This window comes from Ptychodera flava, unplaced genomic scaffold (genome assembly GCF_041260155.1).
Source record: "Ptychodera flava strain L36383 unplaced genomic scaffold, AS_Pfla_20210202 Scaffold_28__1_contigs__length_4768798_pilon, whole genome shotgun sequence".
Classification (NCBI taxonomy): Eukaryota; Metazoa; Hemichordata; class Enteropneusta; family Ptychoderidae; genus Ptychodera; species Ptychodera flava.
Window position 1 is genome coordinate 757552 of NW_027248350.1, and position 26429 is coordinate 783980.

Sequence of the window (26429 nt, forward strand, 5' to 3'; positions counted from 1 at the left end):
GTCCTCATGGCTGAGAAGGTGGCTCTTACTCAAATAGTACTCATAACCCGCAGACACTGTGCACCCGCGTACAAGTTTTTGTCAAGTCGTAAAACTAGTTACCTCAATGTTGCTCTTTCGGGCGTACGAGCTGCGTCTACCGATCTGCCATGGACAGCAGTTTCGTCGAAGACTGGGGCAGTCGCCATTGCCAATCCCAGATACCAAAATCCAAAAGGAGTTTGATAGAACTTGCAGAATGTTACACGGACAAAGCGACGATGTTTGCTCTCTTGCAAAGGGCTGAGCAATAAAATGGCGCCTACCCACACAGGAGAAAGGTTTAAGTATTTTGTAAGGGACGGAGTAGAATTAACGGTAGAGGGGGCAAGTACGCACTTCAGGCCCATTAGAAAGGAAGGGATGACAACCGACCTGTACAACAATTTTCAGAACCTGAACTTCCAAATTACATCTAAATTACAAATTACATCTATAAAGAGTGAATATAATTGTAGAGACTGCCGACTGTGAGACGGAAACCATCTCGATAACGTTTGCTCTCGGCATCCTTCGCTAAGACATGAAGATGAAGACAACCTGAGACTTGGACATACTGACTTATGAAACACTAAGTTTTCTTTGGTGGACAACGTCGTCGTTAGTCCGTGGTCTAGAGGGGGGTCTACGTGCACCCCCCACACAGGATAACAAACCTGTATTTTTCAGAACCCTTGGGATCCCTAGAATACGAAATGGAATTTTAACAGAAAGAATATAGGGACGCAATAGCTGTTATGGTCATGTTTTGAAGGTACCGCAAAATCACGATTTTCCAAGCCAAATGCATTTTCGTCAAATCTGTCTTCTTGTAAGTCATGTGCTGAGCTCATTTGTTAACATAACCTCACTTGTTTGGTATCATTAGAAAGGGATTATTTCTATTTAAGATGACATATTGCACTATGCAATATCTTCTACAGTTTTTGTCAAATATACCAAAACTTACCCCTTACCCCAAAATTTAACATTACAAATTACAGAAAATCTCAAATTCTACCAATTTTTTAGCTAGGCATAATACAAAATGCAATGCTTTGTCTGAAATCTGTTTTATTTGATGTAGGGACATGTCAGAAATATGAAATAGACTTTTAACAGAAAAAATATTGGGAATCTACAGCTGTAACAGTCATATTTTACATTTACAAGTTTACATTGAAATGTCAGTCATAGCTAAAACCAAATTCTACCATTTTTTTAGCTTGACACAAAAAATCTGGCCTTTTTTGCTATTAAATCTATTAAATTTGGTACAGGGACATGTCCGAAAAATGAAATAGACTTTTCACAGCAAAAATATTGAGAATCTACATCTGTAACAGTCATATTTTGAAGGGTACCGCAAAATCATAGTGTAGCAGATTGCATGCATTTTTGTTAAAACTGTCTTCCTATAAGTTATCTTCTGAGCTTGTTTTTTAATATAACCTGGCTTGTTAGGTATCATTAGAAAGATAATTTACTGATCTTTAGAATGACATATTGTAACATGCAATATCTTCTATAGTTTTCATGATATATAACCAAAACTTACCCCATACCCCAAAGTTTACATTGAAAATTTCAGTCATAGCTAAAACCAAATTCTACCATTTTTTAGCTTGACACAAAAAATCTGGCCGTTTTTGCTATTAAATCTATTTTATTTGGTACAGGGATATGTCAGAAATATGAAATAGACTTTTAACAGCAAAAATATTGAGAATCTACATCTGTAACAGTCATATTTTGAAGGGTACCGCAAAATCATAGTGTTGCAGATTTGCATGCATTTTTGTTAAAACTGTCTTGCTATAAGTTATCTGCTGAGCAGATAAATTCCGGCATTTATTTGTATGAAATCTATTTCATTTGTCATGTTTCGTGTTTTTTTTATCGTTCGTTTTTCTCCGCTGCTTTTTTAGTCTGGCTGCTTTATTTGTTGTCTATAATGTGTATCTATATTCATGCTTGCCTGTGTACTTTAAATTCTTTTTTAATACCATAGTAAGATAGTATTTTTGATATGGGATGTATAGATTCCTGAACTAAATAAATAATAAAAAATTTTGTAATGGGTCATGTCAAAAATATAAAATAGACTTTTAACAGAAAAAAGATTGGTATTCTGTAGTTGTAACAGTCAAATTTTGAAGGGTACCGCAAAATCTCAGTATTCCTGACTTGCGTGCATTTTTGTTGAATCTATCGTCTTTTAAGTCAACTGCTGAGCTTGTTTTTGAATATAACCTGGCTTGTTAGGTATCATTAGTAAGATTATTTACTAATCTTTAGAAAGACATATTGTAACATGCAATATCTTGTACAGTTTTTTATGAAATATGACCAAAACTTACCCCATAGCCCAAAATTACATCGAAAACTACTGTCATAGCTAATGTCAAATTCAAGCAATTTTTTACGCAGACATAAAAAATTAGGCAATTTTTTTTATGAAATCTGTTTTATTTTGTACTTGGCCATATCAGAAAGATGAAATGAACTTTTAACAGAAAAAATATTGGGATTCTATAGCTGTAACAGCTGTATTTGAAGGGTACAGCAAAATCTCAGTATTCCTGATTCGCATGCGTTTTTGTTAAATCTGTCATCTTATAAGTCATCTAATGAGCTTGTTATTGAATATAACCGGGTTTTTTTAGTATCATTGAAAAGGTAATTAAATAGTCTTTACAATAACATATTGTAACAGGCAATATCTTGTACAGTTTTCATGGAATATGACCAAAACGTACCCCATACCCCAAGGTTTATATTGAAAGTATTGTCATAGATAACGTGATCAAATTCCGTGAATTTTTAGCTAGACATGATAAAAATAGCTCTGTTCCGATATTAAATCTGTAGTATATGGTACTAGGTCATGTTAGAAATATGAAATAGACTTTTAACAGAAAAATATTTGGACTGTATAGTTGTAACAGCCATATTTTGAAGGGAAATGCAAAATCGCAGTACCGCAAACTGGCACCTTTTTGTTAAATTCTTCTTCTTGTAAGTCATCTGCTGAACTAATTTGTGACACAACCTGGCTTGTGAGGTATCATTGGTAGGGAAATTTATTCTTCTTTAAGGTGACATATTGTAATATACAATGTCATTCATAGTTTTCCTGGAATATGGTCAAGCTTTACCCCATACCCAAAAAGTTCAAATCGCAAATTACAGCTTATCTTAAATTCTACCATTTTTTGCTGCAGATAATACAAAAGGCAAATCTTGTTTAAAATCTGATTTATTTGTTACAAAGTATGTCACAAGTAGAAAATTAACTTTTAACGGGAAGATGATACAATTTAGTAGCCATTTGAATCATTTTTGGAGGGGGAACCCATATATTGCAAATGTATGTGTTTCGGCAAATTTGCCCTGATACCAGGGTACCCTTCCAAATATGATCCAAAAGGCTACAAAATCATATTATGTTCCTGTTAAAATTTAATTTCATATTTTTAACATACTTTATAACAAAAACACATATTTCATACATTGCATACAAGCATTGCCTTTGGTATATAAAGTTAATAAATTGTAAAAAATGGTAGAGTTTCAGATTTGCAGTAATTTGCTGTGTAAACCTTGGGGTATGGGGTAAGCTTTGGTCCTATTTCATGAAACCTAAACAAGACATTGCATATTACAATATGTCATTTTAAAAACTAGTAAATTACCTTTCTATTGATACCTAACAAGCCAGGTTATGTCAACAATCAAGCTCAGCAGATGACTTTTAAGAAGACAGATTTAACAAAAAAGCAAGCGAGTTGGCAATACTGTGATTTTGCGAGACCCTTCAAAATATAACTGTTACAGTTGTAGAGTCCCAATATATTTTCTGTTAAAAGTCTATTTCATATTTCTGACATTCCCCCATACCAAATAAAAAGATTTCATATAAAGCATTGCCTTATTTGTTATGTCTAGCTAGAAAATGGTAGAATTTGACGATAACTACGAAAGTAATTTTCGATATAAACTTTGTGGTATGGGGTAAGTTTTCGTCATATTCCATGAAAACTATATAAGATATGGCATATAACAATATGTCGTTTTAAAACGTAGTAAATTAGCTTTTCAAAGGTACCAAATAAACATGGTTATGTGATAAAATAAGCGCAGCAGATGACCTACAATGGGACAAAATTAACAAAACATATATGAGTCTGCACTGCTGTGATTTTGCAGTACTCCACAGAATATGCCTGTTACAGCCATAGAATCCCAATATTCTTTCTGTTTTCATATTTCATATTTCTTACATGTTCCTGTACCAAATAAAATTGATTAAATAGCAAAAACGGCCAGATTTTATATGTGTAGGTAAAAAAATGGTAGAATTTGGTTTTAGCTATGACTGAAATTTTCAATGTAAACTTTGGGGTAAGGGGTAAGTTTTAGTTATATATCATGGAAACTATAGAAGATATTGCATGTTACAATATGTCATTCTAAAGATTAGTAAATTATCTTTCTAATGATACCTAACAAGCCAGGTTATATTAAAAAACAAGCTCAGCAGATAACTTATAAGAAGACAGTTTTAACAAAATGCATGCAAATCTGCAACACTATGATTTTGCGGTACCCTTCAAATATGACTGTTACAGATGTAGATTCTCAATATTTTTGCTGTGAAAAGTCTATTTCATTTTCGGACATGTCCCTGTACCAAATTTAATAGATTTAATAGCAAAAACGGCCAGATTTTTTGTGTCAAGCTAAAAAAATGGTAGATTAGAATTTGGTTTTAGCTATGACTGAAATTTTCAATGTAAACTTTGGGGTATGGGGTAAGTTTTGGTTATATATCATGAAAACTATAGAAGATATTGCATGTTACAATATGTCATTCTAAAGATCCGTAAATTATCTTTCTAATGATACCTAACAAGCCAGGTTATATTCAAAAACAAGCTCAGCAGATAACTTATAGGAAGACAGTTTTAACAAAATTGCATGCAAATCTGCAACACTATGATTTTGCGGTACCCTTCAAAATATGACTGTTACAGCTGTAGATTCCCAATATTTTTTCTGTTAAAGTCTATTTCATATTTCTGATATGTCCCTACATCAAATAAAACAGATTTCAGACAAATTATTGCATTTTTTATTATGCCTAGCTAAAAAATTGGTAGAATTTGAGATTTTCTGTAATTTGTAATGTTAAATTTTGGGGTAAGGGGTAAGTTTTGTTATATTTGACAAAAACTGTAGAAGATATTGCATAGTGCAATATGTCATCTTAAATAGGAATAAATTCCCTTTCTAATGATACCAAACAAGTGAGGTTATGTTACAAATGAGCTCAGCACATGACTTACAAGAAGACAGATTTGACGAAAATGCATTTGGCTTGGAAAATCGTGATTTTGCGGTACCCTTCAAAACATGACCATAACAGCTATTGCGTCCCTATATTTTTTCTGTTAAAATCCCATTTCGTATTCTAGGGGTCCCAAGGGTTCTGAAAAATACAGGTTTGTTATCCTGTGGGGGGGGGGTGCACGTAGACCCCCTCTAGCCCACGGACTATTACGGGAACGGAACAGTCAATCTGATCAACTCGGCAGTGGCACTCATAAGCAGTTCCGCAAAATTCCAGAACACCCGTATTTGGGACATTTCAACTAAAAACACCTCCTTTATTTCGAGCAATATAGGAAAAGCGCTAAGTCGAATAAGAAATTCTTCTTAGTCCCTCCCCTACGGTTAATTTTGCTCTTTTTTCTGACTTATAATTTATTCATGACTGCCAACACGGCGCGGCGACACTATGCATGACTGCCAACACGGTGATACTACACAATGTGGTGCCAGGATGTTTACCAATAGATTTTTCCGATTTTTGTCCAATCGAGCTGGAACTCTCATATATTTCCCCATGGTGCGCACCCAAGAAGTATGTTGTATGAACACGGTGGACAGCCCCTGTGACGCTGATAAAAACACCTCGTCCTGGTCACCGCCTCGCCGTTTACTTAAACACGAGTGTGACTGTGCACATGGTGTATATGAAATGTTGTCGCGGTTCAAGGCCGCAGACCTAGTTACTACTATAAAGCCAAGATACATAATGTTCGCTCGTCAATGGTTGCGCGATACACATGTTTTATATGAGGGGAGGACCATTTAATGTTATGGGGTTGGTGATTTCTCTCTGCTTCATTTTAAATTATACTTTAGGACGACCTATTTTGGCGATAAATGTGTTTTACTTTCCCTTTCAGGTGAATACTTTCTGACCATTATCATATACCTACATTCACGTGCCTGGAGTGTGTAAAGCTATGGGAGCGCCCGAACTACCTCGATTCTGGTTTCTACGCGCGTTGCTATCCGCAAATTCGTATACAAATCGCAAGAAATTGACATTAGGCTTTAGGCCTTCTTTACACCTCCATTTCAGCCTGGATCTTTGTTGGGCACGTAATAGTACGCATGTTGCTGTGCGCGTTCTAGCATTCTGCAGGTAAACAAATGACGTCTTATGTATGTCAATCCGTGACGGAAGCGGCCATCGTATTTGTAAAAACTGACACAAATGGCGATGAATTTTTGATATCGCACGCATTTTTATCTCCTAAACAATGTTGAATATTATGTAAACTACATATTTATCATTCCATAAGGTATATGATAAAACCTTTACGGCCTTGATACGGCTTTTGCAGCCCTTGGTCGTACGGCGTAAGGGCCCTCGCACGCTCGGGCCCTTCCGCCGTACGACTTCGGGCCGCAAAAGCCGTATCAAGGCCGTAAAGATTATACCAGTATATTGATGGCGCAAATACAGCGATCTGATTGGTCGAGACGCGAAAAGAACCGTGGTATATTGGCGATATACCACGGCTGGTATACGCGCGAGCTCTCAGCTTGAGCAAAAATCCGTTTTTGACGTTCCACGCCAGAATTTCAATATACTGGTATGATATAATAGCAATAAATCACACCAAGCGACGGTATACCACTCGATTTTGACCAGGTCACTTCATATATGCACTCGCTATCTCTCGTGCATATATGTCGTGAACTGGTCAAAATCTCGTGGTATACCATCGCTGGTTGTGCTTTATTGCTTAAATATTCCCTTTTTTCTTTGTTGAAATGACATTGCATGAAATTCCCGGGGGTGATATTCCAAAGGAATATGAGTACTCGTGTGAGTAGTCAAAGGGGAGATTTTGTTCATCATCGAGATCCAAGGAAATATGAAAAAGTTGAAGTTGTTATAATCAACATCACGAATAATTTTTCATCTAAGATTAATTGAAAACATCGATAATTATAGAAATATATAATCAGCTCAAATGGACACGCTGGATTTCTTTTAAAGCTGTCACTGTGTCACTACTTTACATATAGCATGTGTAATTTACTTTGGTTAGGTCATTCGGGCTTTAAATGCAAACTGCGAAAGCTCAACGGATATACAAATTGTAAATTAGCTGACCTCAAAATGTGAAATGTCAATTCCATTTGGTAATTTTACCATCAATATACATACCGGTAACGCTTTCATTGACTTTGTTCAAGTCCCTCCTCGTATCGCTAATTCTGATAAGTGGTCTTAATACCTGCATACAAATGATGAATCAGCTGATATTGCAAGCTTCCATGGAATGGTCATTAGAAATGCAAATTAGCTGACATTAAAATGCAAAATATCATTCACTAATGCAACTTCGTTTTCTCATCAATATCCGTGGTGAGTTTCATAAAGTTTGGAAAATCCTCCCAGTCTTAAATCCCTAATGAAGAAAGTTAATTGAATATGCAAAGTAGTAAATACCTAATGTAAAAATGCTAAACGACTTTCATTATTAAATATGAAAACAATTACGCTATTTAGTAACTTGTTTATGTATATATGTAATAGACTTTCATGAATGTCATATGACAGCATCCCCAATGTACATAGCAATCCAGATATACATCCATAATTAGGAAAGTTCGTTAAATGTATAAGTTTAGCAAGTAGCTCGTATGTAAATGCCAAGATGACTTTTAATAATGTTACAAGACTTAGTCTTCAATGTAGATAGCAAGTTTCGCAATCTTAGATCAAGTCACTTCAGATATATATCCCTCCTTTCGAATGCCGTTAAATATGAAATTTCGTTAATTAGCTGATCTGAAAATGCCAGACAACTTTTCCTATATCACATTATTATTCTATCTTCTTTTCAATGTACGTGACAATTTTTATCAACGTTGGTCTGGTCAATTCGGATGTGGATTAATGCTTTGTAAAATATCAGACATCCCTCTCAGTCTAGATAGGAAGGCAGCCAAGGCCAAAGCTGCAAAAAGGATAGTACCATTTCATTGTTAGTGTTGAATATTCGCGGGCTAAAAAGAAAAATATGCAATCTCGAGTTTGCCTAGCTTGTCAAAGTTATGACATAATTTGTCTTGTTGAAACATTTTGTTTTTCCAAAACTGGTGCAAGTGTGATTGATTACGTCATTTCATCCACCGAACCGTTTGTCACATTGGCCGATTTCAAAGCTATATAGTGTACTTCCTTGCAATGAACCACATCATATGCCGTCGTCAAACGTTTGTCAATTTCAGACAGAATCTGAAGATAATTTTGCAGAGACAGTACGATATAAATACAGATATTTATTTTAAGAAAGCCTGTCCTCTAATCAAGTAACGGACCTCCTTAGAGATTCTTTAGATTGCTAACCAGATATGGATACATCTATTTCCAATTGATAAAGTCATTGAAATGTGCTAGGAAAACATGAAGTGTTGGTACGCTGGTTGGTTTGACAATAATTCGGTTTTGAAGAAACTGTGTATGTATAATTACTTTTAAAAAATCAGAAAGACAATACAAACGTCTCGTAACAAAAACTGAGAAAATCAAAATTCTATCAAAGAAAAGCTTTCCAGAGAATTGAAAGATAGGTCCTTAGATATTTGGTCAAATTTTAAGTCTTGGTTCGAGAGTCCGGTTCGAGACTTTCGAATTATTTTTGCTGTCATGTTGGCGTAAGACAAGGTAACATGCTAAATTATGTACTATTTATCGCTCCATTCAAGAGTTAAATGATATGTTAATTCTAGAAATAACGGAATTCAGCTTACTTATCATATTTATAATTTGCTTGCATTGATGAATTCTGACGATGTCACATTCTTTGCTAACTTAGTTGTCAATTTACAGAAATTGATCAACGTTTTAGGGGATTTTGTAAAAACCGGGAATGAGTGTAAATGATGATCAAACAAAAGTAGTGGGGTTGAAGTTGCAGAAACATTGTAGTTGTTTATATTTATTGCAAATATCTAGGCGTTATATTGTCATTAAAATAGGTGGAACTGGGCGATATCTATGTTAGAAGAGCGAGTTAGTAAATATTTAGCTGTTTTCTCCGCCGCCAGTAAAAAGGTATGTGTCTTTACATTTGCGACAAATGTTTGGCGGTTAGAAGGTAGAAGCCTGTATTTTTTATCAACGTAACTGAGAAGAGAAGCTCTTGTGGGCCTCTTAAAGTGAACAATAAACACTTTAAATAAGACAACTTAAAAGTAGCTGAGTCTCACAAACGCTTAAAGTTACAGAACCGTTGGTTTTCTATCTGACCTGCGAAAACATGATCTTGTAAGGTTAAAACAAACGGATGCGTAAATCTAATGTGGTTGTTAAACAAGTTACACATATATGCTGCACCGTGTACTCTTAAATAAAGGAGTGCAGGTTTAGGATGAAACGGAGATAGCTGACCATGACGTCTGGCCTCAAATGACAGTATGGCACAGGTAAGGGCAACCTGTAGAGGGGCGCTGTCTCCCACGCTGTCAGCGTACATAGTTATTAAACTACTGTGGCCCTTCATAATGTTGGCTACATATTATGCTCTTTTATACAACAATTTTGCCAATATTATTGCACCCTTCTGATATTTGAGGCTTTTATCAATTTGAAAAACGAAAACAAAATACGAATAACACGGTGCGGGGCATTTGTGAGTTTATACCAGAGTAAGTACAAAAAACGGAGCAATATGAATGAATGTGGCAGATTGCCAATCACTTCTTTTCGTTAAAACGATGTGTGAAGTTTTGTTTAAAATTAATTGAATTACCATGTTCTAGACTTGCGCCTCAAGCTCATACAATGCTTTTTAGACTTGATTTTATATTTGAGATTTCCCAGAGTCCCGTGTGTGACCCCATTTTTCGATACAAACACAAACAAACAAACATGCACGCGTGCATCCTCTCCTTTATTCCTGACGAGCTTGAAGACGAATTAGAAATTGACGAACTTTTAGACAATAGCTGTGTCAGTGATTTTGATCTTTCCTTAAAAGAAGAAATATCAAGCTGTAGAGGAACTGGGAACTGATGACATGCCGACAGAACAGTACGTTCACTTTCATTTTCAGACGTGAATAAAACAGTTCGCAAGCAAACACCTCCTAAAATTTACCCGGGCAAAGAGAAAAACACAACCGATTCATTAATCGTATGCAACGCACCGGGCCTTTCCTTGTTATTTTGACAAGTCTATGGTATCGTACTGCCTGTCGCAACCATGTTTACTTTGCGTTCCTGTCAAGGCCGAAACACTACATCGCGAAAATCCTGCTTCCTGTGATTAAGCCAACGTGCACGTGGAATATCTTCCGATTTTAAATCATTCAATTGCTTCGTTCCTTAAGATTCTTTTTGAATGAAAACGACTGAATAAAGAAGTTTTGCAAATGTCGATGAGAGTAAACAGTCGACTGTTTTTGCAAGTCTTACCTGGACTTAATTCTTCTCCAGCAATTTCCTTTACAGTATGATTTGTTTTGACAACACTTTTTGTAAGACATAACCTTTAAGATCGATGATATCATAGTCTTCTCCGTAAATGTGTGTTGGTCCTAATTCATTACCATTTGTGTGGAAAAGAACTGATTGTTGGAAATTCTGGCATATGTTTATCTGCATCTCTTTTTTCGTGGCAAATTTTCCAACCGTTCAAGCAAGGCATCTCTGCATCATTAAATATGTCGTTAAGTATATTCCCTAACATTTTCTTATAAAACAGGATCGGATATTCTCCATATTATTGTTGTGGCACAGAAGTTCACTAAGAAGGTCGTGATCTGATGTTGGACAAGTCAGCATTTGGATTCCTAGTGACTTTATTCCAATTTATCAACACCGTACACCATTGGCACTTGGTTGCTGTTGACTTTCAAATTAATATGGAGTTAGTGCGGCTCACTGACCGTTAGTTATCACATAATTTGGCGTTCCTTGTTCTGAGTCATAAATTTAAGAAAGTTGAATTCAGTCAGCTACTTTATTAACGTTTCTTTCAATGTCAGCGGGATGAAATCACCGGTGGATTTTCAAGAATCCTCTTTTTAATCTCCCAAAAGCTTTCACTCGGTCTAGCCTGATGGCAATTAGAGGTTTATCAGCGATTTTGCATATAAAATATGAATTTTTATGCAGAAAATATTATCATAATTTCCCAGACCTTTTATATAACCTCATGGAAATGTCTTAACGATTTTCACTACTTTTCCCGACCAGTAATTAACGATCACTTCGGCCAGAATATTCGTTGTTTCTTGCTTTTTGCCAGGGCAACGGCAAAATATTGCGTACGATAGTGTGTAATGGGCCACCACCGTGACAGTTTTTACAGTACGGAAATTCAATCATTTAACAATTATTAGGAATTTTAATCTATAGTACGAAATACCTTCCAAAAAGCAAGCTGGAAACATCCATTGTTGGACCCTGCTTGAAATCTCCTTGATCTATTAGCAACAATTTTTGAACTTCTACTTCGTTTACTGGAACGTCCACTTTGCAAGAATGCACCACTGGTGGCGCTATACAGCACTATACTGACAAACCAGCAGTGACGATCAAAGATTCTTGTCGTACAGAATAGATCGATTTTGAGGAAAATGATGTTTCAAGCCAAATTTACTCTAACTAAAGTTTCGTTGCTAGCCTTCTCAACAGTCTAAGACTGTCTAAGACCAATGAAATTTAAGTTGAATCCATCGGGCAGGCGTTATCCACAAGTCTCGTTGACCTTCTATGTTCAAACGAGCTTTGATTACGATAATATAGAATATATTGCAACGGTTTGAAGAAAGTAATGCTCTTTGTCTCATAAATTCAAAGGGGAAATTTCAGCTTGATCTACTCCCACCGTCAAACTTGAGCACCAAACGCATCAAGGTGATTATTAATACAGGGAACCAACTGTCTGAGTTCTGCTATATCTAACTTATAGTAAAGTATCCACTCCTACCCTATAGAAATGTTTTAACCTTACATATCGGCGACGGCATTGTCACGTGGCAGGTATGACATGCTAGTGAATAAGAAGACATTTATAGACTCGTGTTTTCTTGAAGTTGCTACTGATAATGTGAAAAGACAAGCGTTTTACAATATACTTTGAATAAATCGAATATCGAAATTGGTGTAGAACAGGAAATTTTATGTCAATTTACATCTTAATGTTGACCTTGACCTGGCGTCACAAATCCGGCGGCTATGCCAAACCTAATAAGCTTTACATTAAATGAACGTTTCAGTCAGGCATATTTACTTACAAACGAGTTACTTTGCTTTGTTTCCGAAACATTGACGCTATATGGTCACCAGCTGTTAGAGGAGTTACGTGTGGCCAGAGTAGACAAAGTGTCAGGGTAACTACTGTACGGCTAAACGTGTTCCTTATCCAGAATAAAATAATTAATTGATGGGGTTTATAAACACGTAATTGATTTGCAGTTCTCTACAGCCTATGTCTCTTCTTATTTTCTTTTTTTTCACTTTTCCGGGGATCAAGAAGTGCCTTTATGTAACTACCATCGACTGACAGCTGTTCTAGAGTTTGTCTTGAATAGTTTACATGACCGAGAACTTAGGTTTTTCCAGTCACATTGAAGAGCTCACAATGAGACAAATTGAAATCACACGTAGAGTTTATACAGTCAAAGTCTCTCTAAATTTGATGACTTTCCCGGACTTTTTTCTGCAGCTTTCCTAGAGTATTTGTGGTCATATTTCCATTTTGTACGAGTATATGCATGACAACGTTTTGCTTCAAACAAATAATTTAAGGTAACCAATCTAAATGTTTACACGATTAATTTTGAAGGAAAGAACTGCAATTTCCAAGGAGTGTTTTAAAAATGGAGGACTTACCAGAGGCATAGAAACCAATACACAAAAAACACATGATGCTTAAATTTCATTAAATTTATTTACTTAAACTTTATTCCTTCCTTACATGTAGTGCTTTCCAGTGTATACAGTTCCCAACTTCTCTGGTCATTCCTATGACGAAGCTGCTACCTTTAACATCCTCCCCTCATTAATTTTACATCAACCCCCACAGGTGATATGTTGTTCCTTTATTTTTTGTTTATTATTTATACTGAGTTCGGTTTGATCTTCCTCATTGACTCTTTATGAACCCCCACAAGTGATGGTTGTGTTTATCACTTCTACTCAGTCAGGTTGGATGAATTGCAGCTCCTTGCAAGATATGAACTATTACTGTTTCCCCTGAGATCTTCAAGATGTGGCCAACAAAGTTCATCATACAACATGACACTCCGGTCCCCCTCCTTAAAAGTTCATCAGTCATGACTGCTTTAACCTAAAAGAGAAGCAAAAAAGGACCTTGCATTATTGGTACCGTTAAACTGAATTTACTTATCAACTAGATCACAATCCATGAAATGTCTACGGCAAGCTGCAGTCATCACAAAATAACACGGATGTTAATAATGAAGTCCTGAGGTACAGATCAAATCGTTATTTCAAACCTGTGAGATGCATCAGCTTAGTCCGCAAAGCTTGAGTTATAGAAGATAAAGTATGTAGTAGGTCAGCGTAATGAAATAAAACACATTCACATTCATATCTGTTTATGCTAGTTCATTTTGTGGTTTCTGATATTATTGCTGTGGTTGAAGCGTGGTTGAAGCAAAGAAGATCAACAAATACGAATATGACCAGCAACCACAGCAATAAAATCAGAAACCACAAAATGAACTAACATCAACTCATTTTAGTACTTATTTATGGTACCTTTTCTATTCATTATACCATGGGCATTGTTTTCTTTTCTTCATTTTCCATAAAAAGTACCAGCACAGAGAACGCAAATACAGTATTTTTTCACATGATACAAAATTTTGATTATAAAATAAAAACTGAACTTTACAAGGAGTAATGAGCTGTTTAAAGCAACTAACCGGGAGTTTCTTTCTTCTTTAAGCATCTGCTAGAGTCGTTTTTCCAAGCAGGTTCCTGTGGAATCTACAGAATTAAAAATTAAAATAGTTGAATATTTTGACTGTAAACTTAATATATTTTTTAATCTCCATATGAAAATAATTTGCAAAATAAAGCCTATTTGAAGTCACTCACTATCTCATACTGCATACCGGTAGTATGGCAGTGTTAACTGCAAAACAAGAAAATCTGAATGTCAAATCATCATGATATTGCTGAGGAACTGTAAAAATGACCAGAAAAGCTGCCAAGTGAATGATACAGTTGTATTTCAATAGGGTATAGTGATAATCTGCAGAGGGAAGAATAATGTAGCCTTTCCAAACCAAATTCCTTGAAATAATTGTATTCATTTACTATAAAGACAATTGCCTTGCTGAGGTCCCTCTTTCGATCTCAACTTGAGTTGTGAAGCTTCTTTCGCTCAAATCTGTGAAATGAAGAAAACTTACATTAATCCTTTTCCTGCCAGACAGTATCACTTCCCCATCAGCAAAGTCAGTAAAAAGCAGTATTCAGCCAAAACATGACGTATTTTCACTCACTTGGCTTGGTCTGTTATAGCATCTTTTGTCCAAAAAAATCAAGTTTACAATATTTATGCTTTCAACAGCTTACAAATGTACAGTATTATATTTTATTAACTTTAACCATCTTGACCTGATGGTGAAATATGAACTTGGCAGGAAAAGGGTAAATGTTACTCATAAATACCAGTGCCGTGGACATACAGCTCATTGTGTGCATGGAAAATTTCAGGATTTAGTAATGTAGCATCTGCAGAACACAAACAATGCCAAACCGATATCATGAAATCTTGAGTTTTAACTTCAAAAATTTCATAAAAGACCTGGTACCATCTACTGTTATATTCTCATTTCACAACAAACATAGTGTGTGTGAGCTACAGCGTATGTGCAGGAAATAGATTGACTACGTCATTGTAGTCATGACTTTTGAAAATATTTTGGCTTTCTGACATTCAATTAGAATTAGCAAATGTGAATGATTTTAAATGGTGACAGGCTTTGAAGTGCATATGCATCCAAAACAAGTTCTCCGTAATTTTGATAATTCAACAAAAGAATTGCTGATGTGACTTGGATATCTAATTAATCTGACACCAAATCTTGACAATCAGATGAACACTTACATTGAACCACTATCACAAATCCCCTGATCCTGTGTTTCCTCTGCCACTCTCAAATTCGTAAAATTACTAATTTTTTAGATGATTTACTAATTTTTTTCATTGTTGATTCATAAATATACGAATGCAAGGAAGCAGCTAGTTGATTGAAAGCTGAAGGCCCCAAACCTCAAAATAGTTCTGTCTAAGCACATGTGGTACTTAATTTGATTAAATGATATTCTGTATTGGAACAGTTAAGTTTACTTATGAATTTCAAAATCTACGAAACGTTTCAATACCCAAGTCGTAAATTTACTAAAAAATTTCAGAACAGGGCTCGAAAATTTTTTTAAAATTCACTTGCCATAGGGCAAGTGAATTTTCAATTTCACTTGTCCGGAAGAAAAATTCACTTGCCCTGAATTTCAGATGATTTAAGGAGTAAATGTGTATGGTTTTATTCATGTCATTGTAAAGAAACAGTAGCTGTAACTTACTGATAAATTGTATCCTTAGTCTGTGTATCAAAAATAATATCTTATGTAATGTATACATGCACAGTGTTTCAGCCAGCTTTTGCTAGCATGGGGACACAGTGACCCGTAGTAGGTCTTAATGGGGACAAATTAAATTTTGGGGGACATGTAATGTATTTCAATAAACAACACCGGTACATTGTCATTGTGTGTCATCATGACCTGGTACCTTGTGTTAATAGGCAAGTCAGGTAGGTGCACCAAGGGTAAGTATATAATAGGCCACCGGTGTTGTGTCAAATTGTGCCCATGTAAAACTTTCAGTATCATTTAGTTTTCTGCTACCACGTGGTATGTGCATAAACTGCAGGGTTCCCCTAAGTCACCAAAATGATTAGCCAACTCATTAGCCAAATCAAAACTCTTGTAGCCACTTTGAGCAACTTTTAAACAGTTAATTATCTCAAGTGAATTTACATTAAAGAAATATTTTTTTAGTTTTTATTACATTAATTATCTGTGTTTTTATGACATTGAATGGATGGAAATACTTATTCATTTCTAGTGGTAAACTTTTGCCACAAGAAATAATTAGGTAGCAATTCTAAAATCACTGTAGCAGTGTAACACTGTAGCCCAGGAAATTTTCATTTGATATTTTGATATCATCAAGAAATGTCTGGTGATGTTCACTGTTACATCATTAAACTGGAGGAATCTGCAGAAATATTAATGTGATGATTTGAAATGGATTATGCTTACTTCAACTACTGTTGACAATTTCCCTTTGCCATAACTGTTAATAAAATTTAATTTAAAACTGGTAGTCAAGCTAAATGCCATTAAATTGGAAAGCAAATTACCTTTCATCATAAGATTGTACCTATTAGACCTCCCTAGGTGGTTTCTTTTGCCCATAATTGTGTACTTAAGGGGTCTTCATCATGACATCACATCAGATGACCCATATTTGACCTTTCAGAAAACCTCAAGTTTTTCTCCTTTTCCCTTGTATTCTGACTCTGTGAAAGTTTCCTTTAAAATACATGGTTATTTATGGAACGCCGTAGCTGTCATAAATGCATTTTAAGCATATTATATTTTCCAATTTCAGAACATGATTCGCATTTTCATAATATGCTAGGCATTACTCCCACGTCACTACGCATTGAGATGAACATTTTGACATTTACAATAACGTTATTGGCATTCAATAAATCATGTTAGGCATTTGCAATACGTTTGTACGCATCCAGTTAATCATGCTAGGCATTACTCTTACGGTATTAAGCATTGAGATGGTCATGTAAGGCATTTGCAATGACATTATTCGCATTCAGTTAATCATGTTAAGCATTTGCAAAAACATCATTCGCATTTAGTTGATTATGTTTGGCATTTTAAGCAACAACATTTGCATTTAGTTAATCATGATAGGCATTCACAATAGCTTTGTAGGCATTCAGTTATTTATATTGGCATTTTCATGAATGTTACAGAAAATTTAGTTGACTGTTAAATGCATTCAGTTTGTTATTTTAGGCATTTCAAACACTGATATAACCATTTTTTTAAAATTGTAAGCATTTTTATTACTCTTATATCCTTGTGACTGATTTTTGAGGCATTTATTTGGTCATTTTACGAACATTTAACAATTTGATAGGCTTTTAATTGATTATTTTACCACTTTACAAACGTTGGAGTCATGTAAGTAATGATTTTAAGAATCGGCGAGATTTTTAAGGCGTTTCATCTATTATGACAGGTATTTGTAATAATGTAAAAGTTACCATAGACACTTCACCATTTATCTTAGGCATTAGCAATACAGGCCTTGGCAATAGCTTTGCATACAAGTATGACATCATGGTTGGTATTTTTAACATTCCGTTGAAGTATCTTTTTCAAGGAGGATGACCTCTAACCTCAAATGATTCTATTTTCCGAGTGACCTCTGAACCCAAATGAGTCATTCGCGAAAATGATCAGATCAACTAACAAAAACGTATGAAATATCTTCTTTTAGGCTTTCACATGGTTGACACTTTATTTTGTGACAGGAATCACCACATGTAAGTCACATGAAAAGAATATAAATGATTTTCCAACAATGCATTGCTTTCACAGCAAGTGTTAATAAGCTCACTGTACTGACCTAGAACTGAACTGATACTAATATCTATTCAAAATGAAGACGATGGCGGAGATTCTTGCCTCTCATAACCTTGGGGACGTAATTGATACTTTTGAGGGACATCTTGTGGTATCTCGATCTCGATCTTGTGGTATACAAAGGTCAACGACATAGCAGTGAGAAAATACTGGACATAAGAACACACACGAAAACCACAGATATGTTTCAATTCCTACATACATTCCTACATGATGTAGAACATCATGCCATCCAAAATCTACCTTTAAAGGCCTGATCAAAGGCGAAACACTAAGGTAAATCAGAACTTGCAACAATGAGAATGACTTTAGTGCTAAAGTCAATTCATTCAATGCAAGATTAGTTGAACGTGGCTACAAACAGGATGAAATCTCTAGAATTTACATCACACACAAAGTTCGCCACCAGAATTACGCAATTACAACACCAGCGAACAAAAAACAGAACGAAAAACACACTTGTGTTCACAACAAGACATAGCCCATACATAAAGACACAAGCTATCAAACTAGCTCTGTGTGAAAACTGGGATCACATAGAAAAGGACGAAACATTAAGGAATTTATTTCCTAAACAACCGATCATCGCTTACAAAGAAATACGAACATAAGCGACACACTGATTAAGGCTAAAAACCATTGCATTAGAAACAAGTCAATGAACGAACGAACACATTACGATCCAAACATAAGCATTCTGGCTTCACTGCTAGAAGCACAGGAGATCAACAATATCGACATGACATAAAACAAAAAAGAAATGCACATATCTTAGGCGACTGAGGAAGAGACCGCTCTGGTTTCGAAACGTGGGGATAGAAAAAGAGTCACCGCTGTCAAGGACACATCTGACTGCGCGCCCGTCTCGCCATGGCTTATTTTAAAATTAACGACTCGTTTGTTAATTTCCACACTAACAGCCAAAACACAACTCAGACACTAAACACACCAAAGCACATACAAGACGAGATGGCTGATGTGTGAAGCCACTTTCCCTTTATTACACGGCGGCGTCACCTTCAATTTCCTGTGTTTCTGCTTGAATATACGCCTGACATAAACTGTTTAAGACGTAGCTGGAGACCCATTGTGCCGACTCCCAGTCGCATGAGTTGGCCCTCACTCATAGATGGAACTAGCTCTGCATGGCAGGGCTGTGTGTAGCCCTGCGTACGATGCTGTGTGTTCCGCTACAGCTAATCGCCCCGCTTGTGGTGAGCGGGGCGATTAGCTGTAGCGGAACACACAGCATCGTACGCAGGGCTAGGCTGTGTGTTCCCGGCGTTATGGCCTGTGGTGGGAGGCCATAACGCCGGGAACACACAGCGCTGCCATGCAGAGCTAAGATGGAACAAGCGTTGGATCGATTCGCTCAGCTTCAAAATTCGAAGCCAAAGTACTGAGAGACATTTGTTCGAGGATTCGTTTCATGGCCAGGGCGAAAAGTTCGAGCTCAATGCGTACAATATCATGCGAATGCCCGTTGGAGACGATAGCAGTAACAGTGGGTTAAAAGTGCGCGGAATTCGCGGGAGCGCTCTGTTGATTCGGATCTATTGCGCAGACTCGGAGTTGAGAACAGCGCCCTCACAAATGGGCTCTACAATGATGAAAATGCCTAAGACGATGAGCTGAATGACTTTGACTGTATTGTGCAAGCCTACTATTGACATGGTAATGAGTTGGTCAATCTAAAATAACAGAACAGCGCCCGCACAGTACTATAACAGTATTGCAAATGCCGAAAGTGAACAATCGAGTGCCTTCAACAATCACCTTAATTGTCTATAACATTGTTTGAAATGCCTAACACGATCATTTAAATGTCAGTAATGTTATTGCGAATGCCTAAAATGATAATTTCAATGCCTATAACATTGTTTGAAATGCCTTACACGATCATTTGAATGTCAGTAATGTTATTGCAAATGCCTAAAATGATAATTTCAATGCCTATAACATTGTTTGAAATGCCTTACACAATCAGTTGAATGTCAGTAATGTTATTGCAAATGCCTAAAATGATAATTTCAATGCCTATAACATTGTTTGAAATGCCTTACACAATCAGTTGAATGTCAGTAATGTTATTGCCAATGCCTAAAATGACAATCTCAATGCCTATAACATTGTTTGAAATGCCTTACACGATCAGTTGAATGTCAGTAATGTTATTGCAAATGCCTAAAATGATAATTTCAATGCCTATAACATTGTTGAAATGCCTTACACGATCAGTTGAATGTCAGTAATGTTATTGCCAATGCCTAAAATGATAATTTCAATGCCTATAACATTGTTTGAAATGCCTTACATAATCAGTTGAATGTCAGTAATGTTATTGCAAATGCCTAAATGATAATTTCAATGCCTATAACATTGTTTGAAATGCCTTACACAATCAGTTGAATGTCAGTAATGTTATTGCCAATGCCTAAAATGACAATCTCAATGCCTATAACATTGTTTGAAATGCCTTACACGATCAGTTGAGTGTCAGTAATGTTATTGCAAATGCCTAAAATGATAATTTCAATGCCTATAACATTGTTTGAAATGCCTTACACGATCAGTTGAATGTCAGTAATGTTATTGCAAATGCCTAAAATGATAATTTCAATGCCTATAACATTGTTTGAAATGCCTTACACGATCAGTTGAGTGTCAGTAATGTTATTGCAAATGCCTAAAATGATAATTTCAATGCCTATAACATTGTTTGAAATGCCTTACACGATCAGTTGAGTGTCAGTAATGTTATTGCAAATGCCTAAAATGATAATTTCAATGCCTATAACATTGTTTGAAATGCCTTACACGATCAGTTGAATGTCAGTAATGTTATTGCCAATGCCTAAAATGACAATTCAATGCCTATAACATTGTTTGAAATGCCTTACACGATCAGTTGAGTGTCAGTAATGTTATTGCAAATGCCTAAAATGATAATTTCAATGCCTATAACATTGTTTGAAATGCCTTACACGATCAGTTGAGTGTCAGTAATGTTATTGCAAATGCCTAAAATGATAATTTCAATGCCTATAACATTGTTTGAAATGCCTTACACGATCAGTTGAATGTCAGTATTGTTATTGCAAATGCCTAAAATGATAATCTCAATGCAGAGTGACGTGAGAGTAATGCCTAACATGTTCTAAAAATGCGAAAAAGTTTGAAAATGGGAAAGAGAATATGTTTAAAATGCATTTATGATAGCTACGGCGTTCCATAGTTTTTACTATCAAACTGAGTAATTGCAGGCCAAATTTTGATTCAAGCAAAGTAGGTAAAACTTGGACTAACAAGTCATCGTTGATGACACAGTCCCCACTTGTTAATGGGTGCTTTGATTACAGGTCCTCAGAGAGGATAGAGTCCTCTTCATTAGGTCTGTGATAAAAATACTTTTGAATAAATTCGCTTGATACATGTCTGAGTTGTAGTTCAGGAGATGAAAAAATCGTAATAAAATGGCCACATGGTGGCCATATTGGATCGAATCACAAAACAAATCAATGTGCATATGTATGACATAGGTCAATGTCCTTGTACCAAGTTTGAATAAAATTGGTTGAGATATGCCTGAGTTATGGCTCTGTACATGAAAAAATCGTAACAAAATGGCCGCATGGCTGCCATATTGGATCGTATCACAAAACAAATTGATGTGTATAGCTATGACATTGGTCAATGTCCTTGTACCAACTTTGAATAAAATCTGTAGAAACATGCCTGAGTTATCGTATCACAAAACAAATCAATGTGCATATGTATGACATAGGTCAATGTCCTTGTACCAATTTTGAATGAAATTGGTTGAGATATGCCTGAGTTATGGCTCTGTACATGTAACAATCGTAACAAAATGGCCGCCTGGCGGCCATATTGGATCGTATCACAAAACAAATTGATGTGCATAGCTATGACATTAGTCAATGTCCTTGTACCAACTTTGAATAAAATCTGTAGAAACATGCCTGAGTTATGGCTCTGTACATGAAAAAATCGTAATAAAATGGCCGCCTGGCAGCCATATTGGATCGTATCACAAAACAAATTGATGTGCATATGTATGACATAGGTCAATGTCCTTGTACCAATTTTGAATGAAATTGGTTGAGATATGCCTGAGTTATGGCTCTGTACATGAAAAAATCGTAACAAAATGGCCGCACGGCGGCCATATTGGATCGTATCACAAAACAAATTGACATGCATATCTATGACACTGGTCAATGTCCTTGTACCAACTTTGAATAAAATCAGTTGAAACATGCCTGAATTATGGCTCTGTACATGAAAAAATCGTAATAAAATGGCCGCCTGGCAGCCATATTGGATCGTATCACAAAACAAATCGACGTGCATCTGTATGACATATGAAGTAATCCTTGTACCAAGTTTGAATGAAATCGCTTCAGGCATCTCTGAGATATCTGCGTGAACGGACGGACGCACGGACGCACCGGACGCACGCACAGACGCACGGACGCACGCACACACGCACGGACATGACCAAACCTATAAGTCCCCCCGGACGGTGTCCGTGGGGACTAAAAAGGACGTCGGTACGCGGGACTCACACAGGCAAAGCCAAGCCTCAGTGTATTCACGGTCGCTATACGTCCATGTTGTATTGTAGCACGGTCCGTCCATGAGGGACTGAGAGGGACCCTGATTGCAGTATTGAACAGCAACAATGTTTGCTTCACGTACCAGGGAATTTGTAACTTTGTAGAAAGGAGAGTAAATTGTTCAATACATTGCAACTTTGTAGGAAGGAGGGTAAATTGTTTCAACACCTTACAACATTTTATTGTAAAGCTGTAGTTTTCTATTGAGGAGGCATCATGACATGACTTCATGAGAAAAAAAAAACTTAAAAGCGTGCAAAGACGTCAATATTTTGCCATTTTGTAACCAAGCAGAACAGAGCTATTTATCAGCCGGCCATATGGAAAGCGGTACACTCAAAGAACTAGAGAGGGTGGCAGCGCGTACGTACAGTGGCCTCAGTAGAGAGGTTTAGTTACACGTAATTACAGCAAAAAACAGGATGGTGGACAGTCTCATATACATTACGTTTACTTTTTTGTACGTCCCACACAAGTTTGTAGATACATTGTAGATAAAAAGAACGACTCATTTGAGTGAAATACTAATCATGTAACTCTCCACTCCACTGTTTATCCTTGTGTGTCTAGACAGATTGGCACCAGTACGTATACGTTGTATTATGGTTTGTTTAGCCAGAGTGCTGTCCTAATTAACTTCGGTCTCTACTATCGACTCAATAACTAATTTAGCTATTTCCTTGTGTGTTCTATCCAGACACTCAAATGAGTCGGCTCTTTTTATCTACAATGTTATCTACAAAACTTGTGTGCCACGTATAAAAAAGTAAACGTAACGTATATGAGACTGTTCAACCATCCTGTTTTTTGCTGTACGTTCGATCAGTACGCGTAGCGTCTTTGTCACGTGATAACCAGACGTCGCGTACGTGTAGCACAGACGTTCCGAACGTCAAACAACACTTCTACACGTAGTCATAATTACGTGTAGTATTTTTGAGATTTTCTCAATGATTTCCACGAATTTAGACAAGCAAACTCAAAAGGTATCATTGTAAATTAGCAAACATCTTTGATATCAGAATATTTCGTAGAGTTTGCAACTGTACAAGGAGTACTTGCCATAATTTCCTTACATGAACGAATGTTGTAGTCGCATTCCACTTTTTGTCTGGCGCCTTCTAAAGAATTCTCTAAACCACATAAATAACTGTATCAAAGAAAATCGGCCGATTTAAGGTAGTTCGAGGGTACAACGAGCTACTATAAGAGTGGTCCTCACTTATCGAAATTCATGTTTCTTAAAAATTACATGAATTTTGCATGTTTCTGAGAAAAATATGCAGCAAAATAATCGGGAACGCACAACTAAACCTCTCTATTCACACGTGAGCACGGATACGCGTACGCCACTGCGCGCCGTCAGACGTACAGGTAATTACGTGTAACTAAACCTCTCTATTGAAATTCACTTGTCCGTCGGGCTGGGAGAATGTTGTTTTCACTTGCCCGGACTCAAAATTCACTTGTCACGGGCGTCGGGCGGCGAGAATTTTCGAGCCCTGCAGAAGCCAGAGGAAACACAGTGATCACAGATTAAACTATGTCTTACCTTTGTCTTTGCAGTTCCTCTGCTGCCACTCGTATGAGGTGTACTCTGTGACTCCTGTGTAGTCATTGGCTATGGGGTATTTTCTGTGACTCTTCCTTGTTCTTTGGCTGTGTGGATAATGGGAGATGCATAAAGACTTTTCAGAATGAAATGTCTTGTACATCATGTCAAAATATAGAGTATCAAATTTTAAGGGAAGCATACAAATTGATGATGAACAAGTCATTGTCAATGATATAGTCCCTGCAAAATATAAATTCTGTCACTGTAATACATTGAAAGTGCATAAATGCAATAGTCCCATTTCCATGACTGATCATCTTGGTACTTCTGTTGGCATGTTATCTGAAATGAACATTTTGTGCAAGGAATGTGTAAAATCAACTTGTATTTTGATGGGTTTTGAACCTGGATCTGCTGTAACATGGAAGTCCCCCATCATAACCACTTGGTCAAGTTCACTTGCACAAAAAGCTTTGTTTGAAAAATGAGATATATGGGTAAAACTACAGAATTTAAATTAAATGCAAACTGCAGCCTGTGTCCATTAACACTGCAGTGTCATGCTTGCCATGACACTTAACAAAAATACTACCTGTCCTGTAATTTTCAGCCCAACTACAAATTTCTAAGAAAAAGTGATGTTATACTAGGTTACATATTTCAATATATTGACAATGTTGATAGTTAATATTTCAGTTGTTATTAGTGAGAGCTGTAAATACATTTTTGATCTTTCTCCGGATTCTGCATTTACCTTGATAAGTCAAGACAATGGCATTAAGGAAACATAATTCCGGATGGTCCTTGATTCTAATGACGTAATCTAGAGTTGATTGGATGAGTTCGTGACCCCAGCCAATCTTGATAGACTGCTCCGTCGTCAATTTCACGTCAGCGCCAAACTTGACGCACCCTGTAGTGTTCCTTGATCTGCGAAATCAATGTAAGTAGTTGAGATGAAGCAAAAAATACCAGGGTATCATATAAATGATTACAACGACAGACGACCAAAGTTTTCGACTATCCATTTCTCAAGGATCACAAAGTCTACAATGGGTACACCAAACATGTGAGAAAGTGACGCTAGGCTTCACAGAGCTGCCAAAAGAAGCACCTCAGGCATATGTGATATGCACTTCTTTTAAGTCGCCCTCCAGAATCATACAATTACTTAACAAATATAACTTTTGCCAAAGAGGGACTTCATGTAGAGATTACAGTAACATTGTGCCACTAAAACGAAGGAAGTGCTGGTTAACTGTTTGTCATGGGATTTCTGAACTACAAGTAGTCTTGTGCACATACCTCCTAATGTTTTAAATGAACATTAAGTGCTGTATCTCCCAACAACGTTTTTTTATAACAAATAAGTGTACAACATGGGCACTACTAGTTGATGTTTAAGAATAAGTAGCATTGCAATGTGTCTGTTATCATTGTGACAGGCTGTGCTAAGATTCAACACTAACTTAGGGGGTATGCTTGTATTTATTAACCATCACAAGCACCCTCAGATGAGCATTGAGTTCGACAATGAGGGCGGCTGGAACCAGCATTCTTCTGGTAAGCGGTAATTAATAGTGTTGGCGGTTGGGAATATCAGAGCATTGAAAGCTGTTCATACCTGTATGCCAGTCTCAGGACGTTCAATTCCATGAAGGATGCCTTCAGCAGGGCCATCTGATCCTCCAGGAGCAGATCACGGAATCCCGGAACTTGCCGGGCCCATTTGATGATCAGCTGCAATTCCTTGTAACCATACTGCATCAGATCATCAATGCCAAGGTAACTCATGTCCTTCAGGCCTGCCAGGGAGGGTGAATGTGAAACATTTATATCCATCTCACCTCTACGTCTCTGGTAGAGGTCCAACCTTACCATAGAAAACAACAAGATTGGGTCGAACCATAGTGGTGAAAGAGGTAGGGTCATGTCTAAGACTTTCCCTTTGCAGATTATTGACAGAACCGAAAGGAGGGAAGTATACTCTTTTTATCTTAACATGCATGGAAAGCAACAACTTTCTGAATACCAACCATATTTAACCTGCTCACCCCTAATAGAGTTATCTGAGGAATGGCGGCCATTTTGAATTTCAAATATAGCAAAATGTTGCGTAATTTGTT

At 36.6% G+C, this 26429-nt stretch overlaps 3 protein-coding genes across 4 annotated transcripts in view; all 3 read right to left on the bottom strand.

The window, feature by feature from the left end:
- Positions 1–26429, bottom strand: part of LOC139127005 (estrogen-related receptor gamma-like) — a 303315-nt gene that overhangs the window by 177317 nt on the left and 99569 nt on the right. Inside the window, exons 3-4 of one of the 2 annotated variants that reach the window (XR_011550887.1) lie at positions 25928–26108; positions 25058–25233 (exon numbers count right to left, since the gene is read on the bottom strand). The exons of the other annotated variant lie outside the window; for it this stretch is intronic. The gene's annotated coding sequence lies outside the window, so the exon portion shown is untranslated. The remainder of the gene's footprint in view (positions 1–25057; positions 25234–25927; positions 26109–26429) is intronic. 2 annotated transcript variants of the gene reach the window in all.
- The window catches only part of LOC139126937 (uncharacterized), a 203296-nt gene that overhangs the window by 117227 nt on the left and 59640 nt on the right, over positions 1–26429 (bottom strand). The window lies entirely within an intron of this gene.
- LOC139127004 (uncharacterized) overlaps positions 1–26429 on the bottom strand; it is a 140828-nt gene that overhangs the window by 48353 nt on the left and 66046 nt on the right. The window lies entirely within an intron of this gene.